This window comes from Apis cerana, linkage group LG6, assembly GCF_029169275.1.
Source record: "Apis cerana isolate GH-2021 linkage group LG6, AcerK_1.0, whole genome shotgun sequence".
NCBI classification, from domain to species: Eukaryota; Metazoa; Arthropoda; class Insecta; order Hymenoptera; family Apidae; genus Apis; species Apis cerana.
Window position 1 is genome coordinate 6,240,156 of NC_083857.1, and position 19,962 is coordinate 6,260,117.

Consider the following 19,962-nt stretch of genomic DNA (forward strand, 5'->3'; position numbering starts at 1 on the left):
AATGGGGATTTGCCCGAGCAAATTGCTAGCAGCAATTACCGAATACCGACTCGGATAATCCCTTCCTAGAACGCCTTGGGCCCCTGACCCCCGCCCCCTTCACTCGATACTACTCGCTCTGTACTTAGTTTACAGGGAAAACCACCCTTCCTTGATCCCGTCCCTCGCGTGTCACGTGCACGCGCTCGCATGACGCACGTGCGCTTTCCTCTGTTACCAGAAGAAAGCTCTCGATTGTCGAGAGGGCCCTATCGTCATCGATTGATGGAATTAATGGAAGAATGATTGCCACCTCACAATTTCTGACCGGCGTTAAACGGATGTCGCGATGTTGTTTTTTTTCTTTTTAAATTGGATATTTTGCTGCTTGGAAATAAATTTCTCTCAAGTTTTTCTAATTCGTTTGTTTGATTTTATGGAAGATTGAAAATATTATTGGCAAAGGAAATCTAATAATAATCTTCGAACTGGTGTACGTATTTGAAACATTACTCATTCGTTATTTACAATTTCAGATAGACGAGGAAAATTCAAGCGTATAAATATTTTCATGCGAATATGTGTCCAGGAAAGAGAGAGAGCGCACGAACAAAACAGACTTATTCCCCTTCCGAGCCTTTCTCAGAACGGTATAAAAACTTTAGAAGCTGACGTACACCAGACCTTATTGTACACCAGTCTGACACGTATCGTCGAAGGGAACGGAAGAGAATATATCTCCTCCTCTCCACCAGAAGAAGGAGAAATAAAATTTCCCTCGTGCCTATCCCGCGAGGAACAACTCGAGGAAATTTGGATATTCGACGGGAGAAAATCGTCGTCGTCGGCCAACTTTGATATCACGATGGAAACTAGCAGGGTCCAGGAAATCTTGTCCCCGGATATAATTTAGCGGGTTGCCGTCTGTCCAAACAAACCGCTAGCCCACCGAGTTTGCTCAGTGTCCACGCTCTGTAATTCGAAACGAGGAGGGGAGGGAGAGGAAGGGGTTGTTGGAGACGTTCAATTTTCGCAAAGGAGGCCGGCCAAGTTGTTCTCGCGGCCGAGATCAACGTCTTGATACGTAATATCAAGGTGGGGAGGGGGATGTTGGAAAGAGGAGACCGCGCCGCTACCAGTGTATTTCCTGCGCCAAAGCCTCGAAGGAGAGCCGGGTAATAAACGATGCACTGTGCACAGCTTAAACGGGGCTTTATGAAATCCCAAGCCGTGATTAATAATTTTCCTCGCGTCCTTCCCCCCTCCATCGAACCACCCCTTGCCCAGTACCCTCGTTAGGCACATATCTCCCATCCTTAAAGCCTCGCCGTTGGCTTATGCATCGAGGTCTCCACGGTGACTAGCTGCCTACCTTTCTCCTTCCATCATTCATCTTCCTCCTTATCGCTCCCGTTCTCCTCCCGTCCTCGTCCTGCGGATCCACGTTGCAACGTTCCATGCAACGATCCTCGGATTATTAATCTCCGCGCCCTCTTTTTGCCGTGACACCTTTTTTCCCCCCGGCTATGAAACCGGAGGAATTAGGCGTGGGATTGATTGAGAAGCCAGTGATTCCGGTGAATTAAACGGGAAACGAGTCGTGATTTGTGGAAAATTTTTGCGTGGCAATTTTTATGAATACGATTTCGATAGGTGGGAAAGTTTTAACGTCGTGTGAATTCTTTTCAGAAATCAGCGGGGGAGAGGATCAATCCCAATGGTGGAGAATTGCGAAGAAGAAATTGTAAAGGAAATTATCTACTTCTTAATTATAAATTTAATCTATCAATCTTGGATACCATCCAAATCATTCGTGAGTAATTGTCGAATTCTTTAAAATCCTTTCTCGTAAGTTTTAAAGATGGAACGTAGGTATTTTACATTATTCAATTGTTACGAATTGGACAACAGGAAACCGCGTTAAGAATGAATCGATGATAATGTTTTATCGAAACTGGTGATCACGAAATCCACGTAACGCGTTTCTAACGATCACGAACGAACGGTGAAACGTCGGTAAGAAAAAGACAAATGCGACGAAGAACCGTAGGTAACGTCATTACTGCAACCCTTCACGCGTGAAACAGGATTATTCTCGTTTGCAAGCTCATTAGGGCGATGTTCCGGGGCCACGACGCATTAAACAGATAATACACTAGACGCGTTTCTATGTTTTATTATCCCGTAACGCGGATCCAATAAGAATAGCAGGACGTTTTTAGCGGCAATAGAGATTAATCAGGACAGAAGTGACAAGCGAGGCAAGGTAAGATAAATATTTTTGTATATCCGGTGGAATTTATATTGGATCGGATTTTCGGAGTTTTTTTTTTTAACAACGTAGCTATTCTTGAATAATCGTATATTATTATTCGTGATATATTATTCGTGAATATCGGTAAAATTTGGAAATTATAAATGATAATTGTAACGAAAGGGTTTCTATTCAACGGTACATTATATTTTAAATTTTATATAACAAGCATTAATCCGTTAATTGTTAAAACGACGAGATTTTTCTTTGTCAGAGAATCAACTAACGCGTTCCAAGAATATCTATCCACTATTGAAAAAAAAAAAAGTCACGATTAAATTATTCCCCTTTTTTATCGAACAACCTGTCACTTCTTTTTTTCTTTTTTAATTAACCCGTATTTCCCGAGACGAATTTAGTCAGTAACAAAAACTAGCGCAAATATAGCCAGTTTACCGATACCGATATTTTCATACAAAAACTTTTATCGCGGTTAAACGTCAAACGATACGCCTCGTTCTTCTCGTTCTCGTTTACAAGCCGAATCGATAGCGCTAACTGTTTTAAACGCGGACATAGACTTGCCGGCTGACTTCACGTTGGCTGTTTTCTATGTCAACACGGCAATATTGAAGCAGGTCGTTCCCGCTGTTGCCACACACGTCAGTCACAGCTCCACCGGCGGATAATTAACCCTGCGGTTTACATTACGACACCTCTATCGTCTCGCGTCACCCTTCTTCGCCATCCAGTTTTTCAGGGATCGAGAACGGGCGTGCATCTACGAGGTCGAGGTAATAATAATTCGTTCCGTGAATGAATATAATCTCATTTCGATTCTCGATCACGTTAATTGGAATTGGATTCTTTTTCCTTGGAGAAATTAAATGGAGAACGACAGAGATTTTTCTGATAATTTTGTATTTTGTTTCAATCAACATTGAATTAATGTGATCGAAGAGTTGCTAACAAATATATACTATTGCAAGATTCTTCTTCCGTTTAAGACTAATAATAATAACAAAAAAGGGGGAGAGAAGGGAGAAAGCCAATTTCAAGAATCCTCTACTTATCTCCGCCACGGTTGACACGGTTTCAATCTAAAATTCTCCCAACTCCCACCCGTCCACGATTTAATCTCAACAGCCGAGAGATTCGAGGCACCAAAAACTCCCGAGTGCCGTTCAACTTTCTCCTAAATCCTTCCACCGCCGCCTACTAATTTCCAACTCGTTCGAACACGTGGCGAACTGTCGTACACCGACAGTTAGCTAAAACAGTTGTCGTCCGTTCCCATCCGATGATCCGCATCTGCATCTGACTGCCGCCTATTGCCGCCTCTGTTCCCGCGAAACAAAGAAAGGAAAAAAAAAAGAAAAAGAAAATCGCGGTTGCGCATAGCGTACAGCGAAACTTTGCTCGCTTCGAAGTTGGGGGATGAAAGTCTGCCAATGGCAGACGACACCGACGCCACGCGGTGGCTCTTGCTGATGGATTCTCTCTCCCTCTCTCTCTCTCTCTTTCCTCCACGCCCTCTGATTACCCTCGTATCCTGTCTCGGTCCCCTTGGTCCGATCCAACCCCCGATCGGAGGAAAAAAGTGGGATCGGGTGAAGCGATCTCTCTCTCACACACAAAATTCAACAATGGCGAATTCATTCGCGATTCTCGAGGAGGGGAGAAGGAAGGGGCAAGACTAAGGCAGAAGCGAGAAACGGAATTGAAGAGATTCAGAGTTAAGTGAAAATCTCGTAAATCTTTTGATTCGAGATAATGGAGGAAATGGAATACATGGAAACATTGCGAGTTTATTATCAAAGGTTTAAAGATGAAGAAGAGGGAGGTAAGATTACATTAAAATTATATTCTCTTATAGATACGCGTCGATAATGGATGTACCCTTCGAAACGAGACGAGGCATTATTACGAATTAGAAAACTGGATACATTGAATTTCACTGTTTTCGAAACATCGATCCTCTTGTATAAGGCTACACGCAAGGCTAATTTATACCGAATTCCATTACGAATCCGTGTTTCGATATTCCGTTCCACGCGATATAAAACTGCCCTCGTATAAAGATACGAAAAAAAAAAAAAGAAAAGGGAAAAAAAGAAAGCAGCGTGGATGTAATTGGCAACGCGGATACGAATACGAAACACGGAGGAGAAGAGGTGAAAAGAGCAACGCGCACGAACTTTTCAAAGGGCAGGCCGATAAATTATCCGCGCGCAAATTGGATCCGCGCGCGGCCAATCTTTTCGGCTGCGTATCGAGCGCAGGATCAACTTTTAATTAAAGCCAGGATCAAGCCGGATTTAAGATATTTATTTTATATTTCAACATCCCTCCCCTCTTGTCGCCGACTCCATGAAACCCGTCGTCGTCGTCGTCGTCGCCGTCGCTAGCCCAATTTTCGACCGACCCCTCTCTTCCCGTTTTCCACCACCACCCTCTCCCTCGTCGCGCGGATTCAACCCTTTACAACCTGATTCTTCAATCTCGCAGAGCAGTAAAGGGTGCGGATTTTACGAGCCACGCGCCCGGACGATTTCACACACGATCCAACGGAATGCCGAGCGAGGCCTTGCTCTGCCTACTTCGGAGTCCTGGCAATATTCAACACGGCGCGCGGGAAAGTTTCCACTCCAATCTTACGGGAATGCACGTCTGCACTTGTCGCGAATATAAAGCGTGCGAGAATTTGTCCCTCGTCGCGCTCGCTTCCGCAATATATAAGGCTTCGATGGCCTCCCGAAACCCGGCCGAGGGATTTTTCCGGGGGAAGTGGAAGGCAATAAGGGAGGTGAGCGTACTCGTTGAGGCTTTTTTCTACTTGTATTAATGCTTATGAAACGTATAATGAAAAGGATTGAAATGATTGCTCAATTTTTGAACTTTAATAAAAAGGTGTTTCGAAAAATCGAGCGCTTTCGAGGAGGCTGTGTGTGTTCAATAATCGAAGATTTTCGAATATTTCGGGGAATAGATGAAAAGATAACTATTCTCAAGTTTTTGATTCGCGGCATTGAATATCCGGCTAGACTTGCTTCAACAGGTATCCATATTCTCCTCGAATCTCTCGAGTTGGCCGAGCAGAAGGGCGACGCCATCATCCCTCCTTTCCAATTCTCCACGGAGCACACTTTCCAATCCGACTCGACGCGACGCGCGGGAGAGAGGAGGGGTGGCGGCAGGGAAAAGAGTTAGATGGAGTTAGAGAAAGGATGTGGCAGGACGAAAGGAGAGAGAGAGAAAGAGAGATTTCCTTATATAACGCGACCAGATTGAAGGAATGGAACAGAGGCTGGATGAACGTAATGGCGGAACGGGGAATACGATTGTCGGGCCAGCGTTCCGGAAGAAAAGTGCCTTACAAAAGTAAGAGCGGGAGGGCAGGGGTTCGAGCTTCCAGGTCGTGAGTTCCTTCTGGAAGCGGGACGATAGACGAAAGGAAGCGAGCATTCGTACTGCGACGGAGAGAAGAGGAGAACGACGTCGTCGTCGATGACGAAGGTCCACTTCCATCGCGCCTCTCGACCACTTCCTCTTTCCTTTTCCTTCTTTTTCCCTCCTTCGATTTCCCTCCACACTACGTATTCCTCCCTCCGCATCGAGAGGATCGCAAACGAATGGAAAATACATGTAGATGCCCAGGATTCTTCCTTCCTTCGAACGAGCAAACACGTCCCTCTCCGTGCATCTCCTCCTTCCCTCTCCCCTTTGTCCCTCGACCCCCCAGGATCCACGCCCTTTTGTATTCCTGGCGCATATCACTTAAGGGTCAGGCACCCTCGAAATAGATCCGTTTCACGAAATAACACGCGTCGCCACGGACACCCTTCCACGCATACCAAATGCCCTCCTCTCGTTTCGACCGATCAGAAACCGTGGATAGAATCCACGTTCTCGAAATATCCGATCGGAAAATCGGGGAGGCGAGGAGAGGCGGAAGGCGGAAGCCACCTATTTCGAGTCACCTATTTTATGTGTATCTCTTTCTTTTTCCTTTCCCGATCTCGGCAAATGCAGAACCTCTTCTTCCATTAGACCGTCATTCGTGTATATAAAGGTACGCTAGCCGGCTTCCTCCTCGTTTTCCACCACGGTTACCGTGGAATTTTTATATCGACAATGAAGGATCGTGCGCGTAGTACATACACCCTTGGACGGACGGTGGATAAGATGGAGGGTTATGAGTAAGGTTTCAATTGCTGGATAAGATGTTGGGTGAATGGAAGTAGTCGTTTTCGAAGTGGAAAGAATACGAATTTCTATATTTGCGTTTTGGAAATGAAATTTCTTTCTTTCGTGGGAGTGGAGATAGATTTTCGCGATATTGGAAACATCGTACAATAGAATGCATTCCCAATCATTTGAATATATGCGTGTATGATCCTTCTCGAAACTAATCTAAATCGTCAATTCAGGTATGCAGATCGACATTAACGTTGATCATAGCCACAGTAGTCATAATCGAGAAGCGGTGCTCGCTCATGACAAATAAGCTCTGATTTAATTTTCGCTCGAACTCGTTGTTGCAGATTAGCCTTAATGGGAAGGGGGGAAAGGAAGGAAGGAAGAAAAAAAAGAAAGAAATGGAAAAGAAGAGGGACAAAGAGGTAGAAAAACAAAGGAGAAACGACAGAGGAGACGTAGAATGTGGGAAGGGAAGGGAAAAAAGTGAGAAAGAGAGAGACAGAGAAATAGAGCGGAAATAAGGGCGGGAAGACAAGAAGATCGAAAAGAGAGAGAGAGAGAGAACGAATGGGGTAGGTATGGTTATTAATTAATCCCGACTCTCTCTCTGCTCCAGATGCCCGGCACGGCAGCCGCAAAATAAAGCTCCCAGCATAAAGAGCTTTACTTCCTGCGGGCATGAAACAATTATCGCCATCCGCCGTGGGCACAAAGAAGAAGCAGAAGAAGGAAAAGGGACGAGGCAAAGGGGTGGCAGCGTGATTACACGGGGAGTCCGGCTTCGCGGCGATCAAAGGGGATCCCGGGACCGGTGTGGTCGTCGCTAATCGTAAGCTTTTACGTAATAGCCACCCCCTTCTTCTCCTCCTACACCAACCCCTGGAAGCCACCGTCGATCGGTTTCGTCTAGTTTTTACAAGGGGGTGACGAGCGTTACCTCGTCGAAAAAGATAAATTTGAAACTCCCTCTTTTGTGAAACTCTTCTCTCCTCTCTTACCACCCACTCATCCACCCTCGTCGAGGATGATTAAGGATTTTAAAGCTGGGACGTGAACAGCAACGTTCCTCGATCGAATAAATTCTGCCTCCACTTACATTCTTTAAATATCTTCGATTGAATTCCTTGGATATATAGTTTCCTTTTTTGGAAATTGCCTGAGTTGATATTTTAAAAAATTCGAGGAGTTTTATATATCTTATTGTTTGAGAATTAGGAGAAAGAAAATTTGAAAGGTAAAGTATCGATCATTGTTTTTTTTTTTTTTTTATTATGAAAATATCAAATAACGTTTTATTTTTATCGTAGAGATATATAAATTGCACTGAATCGAAGAAAATTTCTACTAATTTAGCGGAAATGGGGGTGAGAATGTTATTGGATACGTTTTGGCGCCATCTAAATTCGTAAGGGTGTATTTTTCCGCACTGTACCCAAATCGATTAATCTTCCTTTCCAACAGATGGCGCTGTTAAGAGCGACCCCTAACAGCCGCTAACAGGCAAGGGATGAAGAAAACTAACCGACGGAAAGTGATTTTACCGACGCTTTTATCTAACCAGGATTAAACCCCAACTATGTCTGGCTTGTCATAATCTCTTTCTACTTGTCCAATTACACTAATCTAATTGTACCAATGTTTCTCTCGCATGCATTTTGATTTTCGAATTGCAATTGGTTTAAAAAAAAAAATGCAAAGAATGGTACATATTTTATCATTTCTTTTCTATTTTCCATTCGATATTAACGATATTGATTCATAAATTAGTATATTTGTACAGAAAGTATAAATTACTAAATTACTAAATTTGCATCGTACATACGTATTCGAATTATCTTTATATTTATCAATTGAAATCGATATAATCATATTATGACACGTTAGTTTCAGTACGATTTCGATATTTGAGGCTAATCTCGGAAAAGGAAGTAAGAGACTTGTATCTTTCCATTCCGAAATAGGACACGCGTCCGTTAAACCATCCCCTGGGAGAACTACTGCAATCTGAGACGTGACCCTCTAAAACTGACATTTCTTCAGACCACTTTAAAACATCCATTCCACGTTGTATTGTATTTTTAAAAGTTAAAATATTCGTGGAATCTGTTTTTGTTATGGGGAATATATCGTGAAAAGTATTCAGACACGTATCTTATCATAGCACGTTTTTATTTATTATATTTCATTTATATTCAATTCTACTCGTAAAATGAAATGGTTGCAAAAATTGCACAAACTCGAAACGATATTAAAAGTATTGTATTATGATAAACACATAAAAGAAGAGTGAATGTTTTCAGAAAAATGAAAAAAAAATAAACATATATATATATATATTTTTTAAATCGACTCGATGTTATTAAAATTTATTTCCTTGGTTCGAAATGTGTTTATAAAAATAAGCAAATAATGCGAACAAAACATGCATGCAAATATAAATAAAACGTGCAAAAAAAATCATATAACTATGAGTAAAATGTATTATAAAACTTTGTAACTGTGTATCGTGTAAAAAAAATATCGTGCAAAAACCCACTAAATGAAAATAATTTTACTAAATCAAGCATCGTAAAAAAAAAAAAATCATTATTTCTCCATTTCCTCGTGTTATTTCCATTTCCATAATTACAATCGTCAAATTTGTCATAAACCAACATCGCCAATCATAAAGAAAAACCCAAACAGACCCAGTTATTTCTTGATCTTCTTCGCAATTTCCGTTTCCATTAATTATCAATTAATAATCAACACTGCCAAGCAAACGATTTCTTCGATATCGTCAAAGAATCGTTTATCCCCCCCGGATTTCCTTCCATACAATTTCCATTTCCATAATTTACAGCGATCAATCGATCGACAAATTTATCATAAACACCAATATACAATCCTTTATTCATGATCGAGTAAGAAAGAGAAGAGAATCGTTTCGTTTCACGATCTTCGTAATTACGAATCGTGATGATGAAAAACATTTTAATTACATTACTTATATTGGAGAAACGACAGGTTGAGATCCAGGTTGAGGTCCAACCGATGATGCATCCATTGGACACGGTTGGTGGTTCCAGAACGAGGCGCGACGGTGTAGGGAACAACGTTAATCAGGCCGAGTAAACAGCTGGCGCTGATTGTGCCACACACGTAGTATATGGGAAATAGGCGGCGGCACACAAAGCGTGAGGAATCTACGAGGGTGGGCCATCGATCGTCCCAAAAGCTGGTGTTATTCGGCCAGGAGGAAAGTGCTCGTTCAAGACCGCAAACCGAGCCCAGGGACCCTTGGCGCGGACAACGAATCACGCGTCGAGGGTAAATTCAACCCCTCCCTCCTCCCCTCGAATTCAGGTAAAATCGATGCCGCCGTTACCTTAACCCCTTGTTTCAATTATTTCCCATTGATCGCCCGCCACACGCGAAGCTTTAAGTTAGGGTGGATCGATGGCGAGCTTTGCTTCATTTTTTGACTCGATTCTGATCCTTTCTTTTTTTTTTTAGATATATATATGAAGAATTTATCAAGGTAAGCAAGGAAGCAATTCTTTAGACGATAGAAAAACGATGAAAAATGAAGTGAAAGGTGCAATGCGAATTCGTTGTTATTCTTGTAAAATTGACTCGCGAATGAAATATGGAATTTTTATAAATAATCTATTTTAAGATAATTAGGATTGACATAATGATTTATAGCTACGCCTATATAATTTAGATATGTAATGTTAAAGAAACATATATTCATGGAAACATATTGCACTTAATTCGTAGAATCTATTTGAATAGAAGTTAATCTTAATTTTTAACTTTTTTTTTTTAGAATTACGCTACTCGTCACGGTTCAACAGATGTATATAAGCAGTTACATAAAATATATACACAGAGTTTGTATAAGCAAATTAAAGGTAAAGGAAAAGGATCGGTATTTTTGTTTCGCAAGATACACAGTTGAAATCTTCTTTCGACCGTGCTTATTCACGTTCTCAAGTTAAGAGAAACTTGCTTAAATTCAATTCGAAACATTTCAAAGCAAATCCTCCTTGGTAATTCTAGTGAAAAGTACCAGTACGAGGGGTAGATACCTGTAACCGTGGCTTCGATTCATCTCGAATAAACTGAGAAAGCCCCATCCTTGACCCTTGGAAGGCGTTCGTTAATATCGAATTATTTCCCCACCCCCTCCTTAAAATAAAGAAACTTTATCAAATTTAATTGCGGATACTTTGCTCTCCACTCGACCTTTGAGCGATTAAAAAAAAAAAAAAAAAAGGAAAGAAAGAAAAAGGAAGGAGAGAAAAAAGTACGAAGAATCCTCCTCCTTATATATATAGCACTGTCGAGGCCTTAATAAATTGCGAAGACTTCTCCAACGGTATTTACCTTCCCACTAATCCCTCGAACGTTGTCACTTCTTAAAGGATCCAGGGAAATCTCTTAAATGCTTTAAATGGGTGCAAAGAGAGGGCGGAATAAGGAAGTTATCGGCTTAAGGCGAGTAGCGAGCGAACGACAGCCAACAGGCGAATAAAACCGATAGAGCTGACCACACCGCTGCCATTTCCCCACTTCATTTTCGTCGATTGCTTTTTTCCTTTTTTCCTTTTCCTTTTTTTTTTATTATCGCGACATCGAGATGGAGTTTGTTTTTCTTCGTGAATTTCAATTTCAACATTCTCCTCCCCCTGTTCAACTTTCGAAATGGAGAGAGAGAGAGAGAGAAAGAGAGAGAGTACACGGCTGTCCGAATTTTCGTTACAACGCAAACGTTTAAACTTCTCGAACGGTATTCCAATTCGGAACGTGAATTGAGAATTTCAATTGGCCGAGAAGTCAATGAAGTGTGTTTCTATTTTCCGCCATTTATTTTATAATACGTACAATATATTTTAATTCGAGTGGAATGAAGGTTTATTTTACTTTTTTTTTAGGAAATATTTTATTAGTTTGATTGTTCAAAGTTGGAAAAGTTAAATTGCGAATTTGGATCGATTGAAAGAGTCAATGGTATTATTATTATTATTATTATTGCCATTATTAATGTTATCATTGCGCTCATTAACGTCTCTTTCTCTCTCTTTGCTATCCATTTGGTCGTGAAATATCGATAATAATAGTTGGCATGGGGAAGAAAAGAGAAGAATTTTAAAAAGGAGGTTCCATTCGGAATAGTGCTGGCTCATTTTGAGATCAAAGATATGCCAGACAATAGAGAACTACTGTATATGTACTGGATGGGTCATTTGAACTATATTGCCTGATGGGGAGAGTAGCTTTGTTGCGTATTCAGAAAAATAAAGGAATATCTGCTCTTAATGAGTCCCTTTGAATAAAGAACATAGAGATTAAATTCAAAACCTATTATTCTCTCAAGAAGGAATATCATATTCTAAATCTTTCGTTTAAATTTTATACGAATTATTGGAGCAACAAGAATTTTGTCGTATCTGTTACTTCATAGAAAGAAACCATCCCCTTCATTTATGACAAATGAATAAAAATATCAGAGAAATAAGGAAATAATTATAGTTTTATATTATTTGGAAGAAGTGAAAATTATCAAAATCATACACTCGAATATCTAAAATCGATGGCGAATGGAGCTCATTTCAATTAGGAAGGCAATAAACTAACAGATGTAGAAATTAGGGAATTCGGTGTAATGGGTTATCGAGCTAATATGTCTGGAATAATGTTCGTTTTTATAGGTTGATGGAGACTAGGCGTGGCTCCCTGACGATCCTCGTTAATCTTTCACGTGAAGCTTCTTCGATTTTGCGTTAGAAAATCTTATTACGAACATCGAGACATCGTTTATGTATTTATGTATTTATCTACGTTCTGAATAATGAATTATTTTTGATGAGATCAAAAGTTTAATACTCATATAACATGAAACAATTTGTAAATGTGGATACAATTCTCTTTCAGAGTATTCGATTTAAGAGAATTTTGAAATTATTTTCTTCTAAAATCTTCAATGCTACATAAAAATATATAAAATTGGAGTTAAAAATACTTGAGAATAATTAAAAATTTTTGTCTAACGATACCAATATTAATTTAACAATCGTTAACAACTCGCCAAAAAATCTCTTCTCCAGAATACGAAATGTTTCCGTGGAATTTTGTGCAAGAGTACCGTCAAATAATGCGGTCGTCCAAAGGATTTGCGTTTGAGTTTCACGAGAGACGCGACAAGAGACGGAGAAAGAGGCGTCCAGGTACAGTTCCAACCTGGTTGTTTTTCAGCCTCGCATTTCCATACCGTCTGCAGGAGGCCTGTATGGAAATTCGACGCGGCGGGCACGCCTTCCGCGTACCAATATTGAGTTCGAACGAATACTGATGGCCGCATGCATTATCCTTCACCGATGGATAAACGGGGGTACAAGGAAACGAGGACCGTTGAAGCGAGGCTGTCTAGCGCGTGATCTGCTACGAATTAATACGATTAAAGTTTGCCCATTTGCTGGAGAATTCGAACGTAGCCGAATTTTTTCCAGGTGAAATGAAGAGAAGGTGGATGGAAGAAGAAGAATTTGTCGAAAAGGTAAAACGATAAGGAAAGGAACGAAGGCGAAATTTTATTTTTAACTTATTTGTATAGAGAAATATGAATGACTTTTAAAGTTTCCAAAATTAGAATTCTCAGGTGTAAGTTGTATATTCATTATTTTTGCACATGAAATAGTATTCAAGTAATATATTGATATTGTGTAGGAAAGAGGTCCCTAAAAAATCTTGGAAAGATTAAAAGGGCAATATTATAGGATAGTATCTTTTTTTTTTTTTTTAATATTTACCAAGTAAAAGCAAAGTCGAATCAAAATCATAAAAATCCGCTGACAGAAAGGAACAAACGAGACTTCATAAGTCATTCAAAACGCAATTTCGCTTGATGTAACGCAATTTCCAATAGTAATTTATCATGCAAATAGCAATACACACGCTTGTTTCCAGCTTGTTTTCAAGTCTAAACAATCGTGTTTCATCGATTCGCGATAAACGTCTACGCGTTACAAGATGAATGCATCTGTTTTCATCGAGAGAGTGGTATAGAGTGGCGATGAAAACAAATTGTTACACGCTTTTCCTCACGGGAAGAAAATCTATTGACAGTGGTGTATCGTTTATCTATGTATTCTCGACGAGGTGAGACGAGAGATGATAGAGAGAGAGAGAGAGTGGAGAAATTTTTGAGATAAATTGTGATCGACTGCTGCCATTCCCGTTTATTCCCGCCTCATTTTTTGCTCTTCTCTTCTATTTTTTCTCTTTTTCTTCCTTTCTATCTTTCTTTTTTTTTTTTTTCGTTTTTTCATCGAAAACAGCGTTATGGTAAACATCGAGAGGATGAGAAAGTTAATTTCTCGTTTGCACGGAGGAAAAATGAAATACAAAATGGGACCGCTTCGAAGCCAACTATTACAACTCGACGAAAAGGTAATCATCACGTTAATCGTACAGAGGGGAAACAAATAGCTAAAGGCAGTTTTGGCAATTTTTTTTTGTTGTTGTTGCATTTTTACGCGTACAGTTACACGACAGAACGTGTGTATTAAAAAAAAAAAAAAAAAGAAAAAAAAGAAAAAAAATTGATGATACGAGATATACGGGAAATATCGTTCAAATTTAATACTTTATATTCTTTTCCTCTCTTCTATTTTAATTACAAATTTTTTGACCCATCTCTCTCTTTAACCTTTTGCTTTTTCTCTCTTCAAACAAGCTTTGTAGATGTATTCAAAAGTGATACGCGTTACACGTTCTTTGCAAATGTAGATATAAATCCAATATGTACATGACTTTCTTGTTTCAAAATGTAATATGCGATATATATAAATATATATATATACATCAGATTCTTCGTGATATTCTCTGTTATAGATTTCTTTTGTGTGTTTTGTTTCGTATTTTTTATTTGCGTTCAGTTTTGCAGTTTCACGTATATTTCCTTTTATCAAGAATTTCAGATATATTTTCGTAAAATTTATTCAAACATGTTTTTCGCTTGATCCTTTCTATGTTCAAAATCATCGTAACAATAGGTGAAACAGGCTTCGAAAACAGAGGCAATTTGATTAAATTAAAGAATTGTACAGATAAAAATAAAAATGCCTTTAGAAATTATTCATAAATCGGAAATTTTGCGATTCATTAAAGCTTTTATATCATTCTTAAAATGAACGATGAATATTACAACATTATTGTATCTTGGAATGTTGTAATTAGTTTGTTTTTTAAAATATTCCAAGCTTTCAAAAATAGTTTACTCGTTCAATGAATTCTAAACGCGGATTAAATAAAATATAGAATTACTTTAAATAAATCGAGCAGTTTCGAAATAATTTCTGATTCCACGCGTTCTAAATTAAATTCTTAACTCGCAACAACGATATAATATATAATATCTAGTCGTGTATCCATATATGCTCACGTAAAACGCTATAATTACAGGTGCTTTTCATAAATCATCCTCGGCTCCGTGAAGGATCAGAATGATAGGTCGTGCGCAAATGATCCTCGTGCTGAGCGGAGGTTTCGCACAATGGCCGACGAATGTCTAAAAAGCGGCCTGTTAATGGTCAAAGGTGCTCCGATGGTCGGAAAGGGTTGGTCTCGAGGACGTTTTCACCGGTCTGCCGACGCATAGGCACGCTAACAAAAGTCGAAAAGGTGAGTGGAAGATTCCCTTCTCCGCGCTCTGTTCTCAGGTCTCTTCCGCCCCCTCCTTTTTTCTTTCCGGTTCCTACATTGCTCTCTTCTCGGGGATTTCCCTCTTCCGAACCGAGGCTGCGCTGCGAGTCTCGCTCAACTGCAATGGAATTTGCTTAAGGGTTGAGAGGAGGAGGGTTCGAGGAGTAAGGAAAAAAAGAGTGGAAACGTCGGTGGAAACTGAAAGGGAAGTAGAAGTGGGTGCAAGGTAAAATAATGAGCGATTAAGAGGGAAAAGCATGGAAAAGAAGCATTGCGATTGCGTAGAAAGGATATATCTGGTAGCAATGGAACGAAATATGTCGATTTGAATTAAATCGATACCAAGATTGGAATAATATTTATTTAAATGGAAGCCGTATTTTTAATTCTTTTTATTTTTAATCCGTAGTGTTGATAGATCCTTTCTATGAAACGAATCTCTATATCTTAAATCAGTAACGAATCATTTACTCGCGTAAAATCACGAATAGAACTCCGATTTCTCAAGTAAAAAGCATGCAAAGAAATTAAAAATATTGTCATCGAAACCTTCTCAGAAAATAGAGAAAACCATGCCATTGAAATCCCTTTTTGTTTTATCCCGATATCTCAATCCGTTGCCGAGATATAAAGATTCAAAGTTTCCATAGCGCTTAACGTAGGCGCAGATATTATGAATGAGTCCATGACCTACCTTTTTTCCTAGAAATGCGTACTACGTTTTTCCAGGAATCGCGTCTGTCGCTTGTCTGCAATTTGGGATAGGTCAGTGAGACGAGCGCGAGAGAGAGATCCGAGTAAGTGACAAGGACGCAAATAATAAACGATGAAAAATTACCTTTTCCTTTACACGACGATATCTCCGGAACCGGAAGTCGTATCGGGATAAATGAAAGCGCGTTTTAAAGGGCAAGGTCTCGCGCTTCTAACGATCCCTTGCTCGTTAACCGGAAGTAACTATCTTGGGAGTTATAGCGGTTCAAAGTTTTCCTAATTTCAATAGAGTTTGATTAGGTTAAGGTGAATGATTAAAAAATTACTCTTTTCTTTAGACGATGATATCTCGGGAACCGGAAGTCGTATCGAGATAAATAAAAGCGCGTTTTAAAGTGAAAGATTTCACGCTTCCAATGGTCTCCGATCCATTCATCTGTGATCACTATCTCCGAAGTTATAGCGATGTAAATATTTCCTAATTTCACACATAATAAGTAATTGAATACACATACGTGATGAATCTCGAAAAACTGGAATGAAATGCGCAAGTGCAACATATTAAATACGATTCCGGTGCTAATATCGAACGAAAACCTCCACAAAGGATACAGATGCGGCGGAGCCAACGATAAACTCGTGGGCAAGATAGAAGAGAGGCACGTAGGATACAATTAGAGCGGATAACAAAGGAAGTAAGATTAATGGGCGGGTAAAAGGGCGTGCAGGAGAGCAGGACACACGCGGTCGCGAGGAATAAAAAGAAAAGACGCGCGAGGAGGGGGAGGGCACGGAATGAGCCGATACAGAGAGAAAACTTTTCAGTGTGTGTGTGTCCGGGATCCGATGTGTGCCTCCACTCCGCGGTGAGATGAAAGCAAACGGAAGGGCGTAAATGTAAATTGGTACATTCCTACGGCGTTCTTAATTAACTTCTTTGCAATTATCATGACGGGGTGTTCCGCGCCGCGTGAGCGTGTCTGCAGTCCGCTTCGTGCTTGTCTCTCGGCGTGGAATACATGAGAAAGAGAGAGAGAAAGAGAGAGAGAGAGATGTAAAAAGAAAAAAAGAAGGAAAAGTAGATTCTTCCTTGTTCGGGCGAGCCAGAGAATTCCCTCAAAGGCGTGCTTTTCTCTCTCACGAGCCACGAGCGCCCTTTACAGGGGGTGTTTAAAAACCGCGTGTACTTTGTACGCAAGAATTGCATTCATTCGGCACTTCTCAAACGCTACCTGACTACGGATACGTGGTGAAGTGGGAACCGGGCTCTTAATGCAATTTTGGAAAGCGTTTGTTGCCACGACTTTGAACGGTCTCACGCACGAGTGCGTAAGGCCCGTGCTCCACGCGTTTCCGCGTCTGCTCACCCTCGCGCCCCTAGAACAACTTGATTTTCTTGGCAGGCAAGCGGACAAAAGTAAGCCGGCTATTTACAACTCGTGGAGAAGGACCGTACAGGAGGATTTTCGGGGAAATTTTTATTTTCATCTTAATTCGGCTTGAATTTTTTTTTTTGTTAGACTATTCTAATGGATGTCATTTGACTAAATAGTGTCTTGAGAAATATTATCTTTTAACGGTATAATATTTTTCTAGAACGATACATTAATATGATTAATATTAGTTATTCTGAAATTATTTATATAACAAGGATATATCTAACTTTTGTGCGAAATCATGTAATATTGTTATCATTTTATCATTTTTATTTCTTTTAATTTTTTAAATGTATTCATTGTTCAATCAGAAAGAGAGAGAGAGAAATTCAATTATTAAGCAATCAAATTCGAATTCAACGATTTTCAATATGTTTATCAGATTGATTACCAAAATTATCGTCCAAAATCCATGACGCTCGATCAATATCAACGAGGACAGATCAAAGGATACAATGTGCTAGGTTCAACCAATAATCGTCACCTCCGATGGATATCGGATTTACGGCAATGTTCTCAGCCCGCCCACACTTCTCAGTACCAACACGCAACGTGCATTAGTACGCAAGTGCGTTATGCTCTTGACATGTTCATTTGGGCGGTGTGCATATGCATATGTGTACGGATGCATCCACCCTTTAACGATGGGAATGGTGAATGCATAAACAAGAGGAAATTTAGGATATTACTTGCACTTCAAAGTGCAACCCAACCTCGAGTAATACATTTCCATTTGTACAGTAATATCGATGATCATGATTATCGCGTGTCATTACTATCGATTAAAATTATCTTCCCATTCACCTTGTGCACGCCCGATATCGGATTAAATTTCCACTACAGAGGGAGGAGGGGCTGCTATCCAAATCGAAATAAAGTTATAATTATACGTATCTATCCCAATGAGATGCGAATATTGCATCAGATACACCTTTGTAAAGTTTCGTTTGATCGTTAATGAGATATTTTTTGCGCATCCTCGTATCGATCGTCGTATCATTCACGTTCTATACTCGATAAATTTCTCTCGACAAATCTCAAAATTGCGCACGACATTTTTCACGACACGGATCATTTCAAACGGACGGGTAACGACAACAAGACACCCTTAATTATCACTCGCAACCCCTCGTGTGGGACCTAAAGGTGTGAATACCTTTATCGGGACGTATTCGCGCAAAAATTAATTGTGGAGCAATGCGGATACGAATATTTTACCAAGCTTTCAACGCGCGTAGGAAGCGTAGGTAGAAAAGCCATTATCGTCTACCCTCTAGCACGAGTTAATGAACGAACCGGGGTCCAGTGCAAAATTCAAAGGTTCTCGCTCGCAAACTCCAATATACCGTAACGTGTTTCTATGCGTCTGTTGTGTTTTTATTGGGCGAGGGAGGGAGGGGAGGGAGGTCGCGCGGTCGAACGTCTAACTACGAGCGAAAAGATTTAAATGGCTGTGGATAACGCGATACACTGTGATTTTAATTTAAAAAAGAGGAAAAGAAAGGAAGGAGGGATATTCGAAAATTCAGAAAAATATGGGAAAGAAGAAACTGTGCAGAGAAATTTGAAGATGAACGAATCTTTGCATCATCATAAATATTTATGAAAATTTTCAATAAGATTTTTAAAATTTAAGATTTCATTTCGACTCTTCACGATCATGTATACGAGTATATATTTGGATCGAAAAATTTTGCAATTAATGAAGCGAAGAAATGACGCATTTAAAAAAAATATATAGGAATAATTTTAATTTTAGAATTTTAGAATTTTTCTTAAAGATGATTAATCATTTAATTCTTTCTATTGCATTTCTAATTTATAATTAAGCCAGAAATTTAATAAATTTACGTTTATTCGTACCCATCAAAAATCTTCAAAAAGTGTGCAAGATTCGCGAGTGTTCGAGGTTTCAACGATCACGTGGGAATCGTTTCGGTCCGATAGATAGGGTTCAAGGCTTAAAATGCAGCATTTGTAAGAGGCAAACAAACGTCTCTGTGAGCCGGGCGATGCTTATCAGTCCGACGTACCGGACGTATTTATTAGCGAACGTGGGCAAACAGGAGGGTTTCCGCAATCTTGGAGTTTGTTTTACGTGGACAGGGCAAATAATTCATTAGGAGCATAAACCTCGCATCAGGCTGCAATTCAATTTACGACGAGACCTTGTCCAACTGCACATCCACTCTACACATGATATTGACCACGGACAAGGTGGGCTACGACACACGCGCGCGAGGGGGATTTCAAAATTAACATTCTCTGTGGACACGTCGAAACGGATTAAAATACCTTCCCGTATCCTGGTATCCCCGGGAAAAATGGAATTATTATTGAATCGTGATAACGAATTTTATTATCTGGGGAATTTGAAAGCATTTCATCGCGCGATACTGTTTATTTTTTCATACTTTCAGACAGGGTTTTTAATTCGTTTTCGCGTGTAAAATTACTCGAATAATTATTAACAATGATATAAATATAATATATTACTTATATTATTATTATTATTATTATTATTATTTATATTATTTATATTACTTATTAATAATATAAATATATCTGTATTAGAATGTTTGTCAACCTCCATCACCTTGATAACGTAAAAAATTAAAAATTGCGTTCGTTGACGATTCTTCATTCGAAAATCATCAAAGATTTCCTTCCAAGATAATAAAGAAACATGGA

General features: G+C 39.6%; 1 protein-coding gene and 1 long non-coding RNA gene across 5 annotated transcripts in view; one reads left to right on the forward strand and one right to left on the reverse strand.

Annotated features, from left to right (window-relative positions):
• The window catches only part of LOC107998319 (semaphorin-2A), a 515,475-nt gene that overhangs the window by 316,203 nt on the left and 179,310 nt on the right, over positions 1-19,962 (reverse strand). The window lies entirely within an intron of this gene.
• On the forward strand, positions 260-19,732 carry LOC114577615 (uncharacterized). 3 transcript variants are annotated; one of them, XR_009830056.1, is made up of 6 exons: positions 260-1,154; positions 1,669-1,792; positions 7,050-7,667; positions 7,741-8,135; positions 8,318-12,974; positions 14,882-19,732. It is a non-coding gene; the product is annotated as an uncharacterized LOC114577615 (long non-coding RNA). The 3 variants fall into 3 exon arrangements; XR_009830054.1 differs by having other exon boundaries at positions 7,741-12,974; XR_009830055.1 differs by having other exon boundaries at positions 7,050-7,262; positions 7,895-12,974.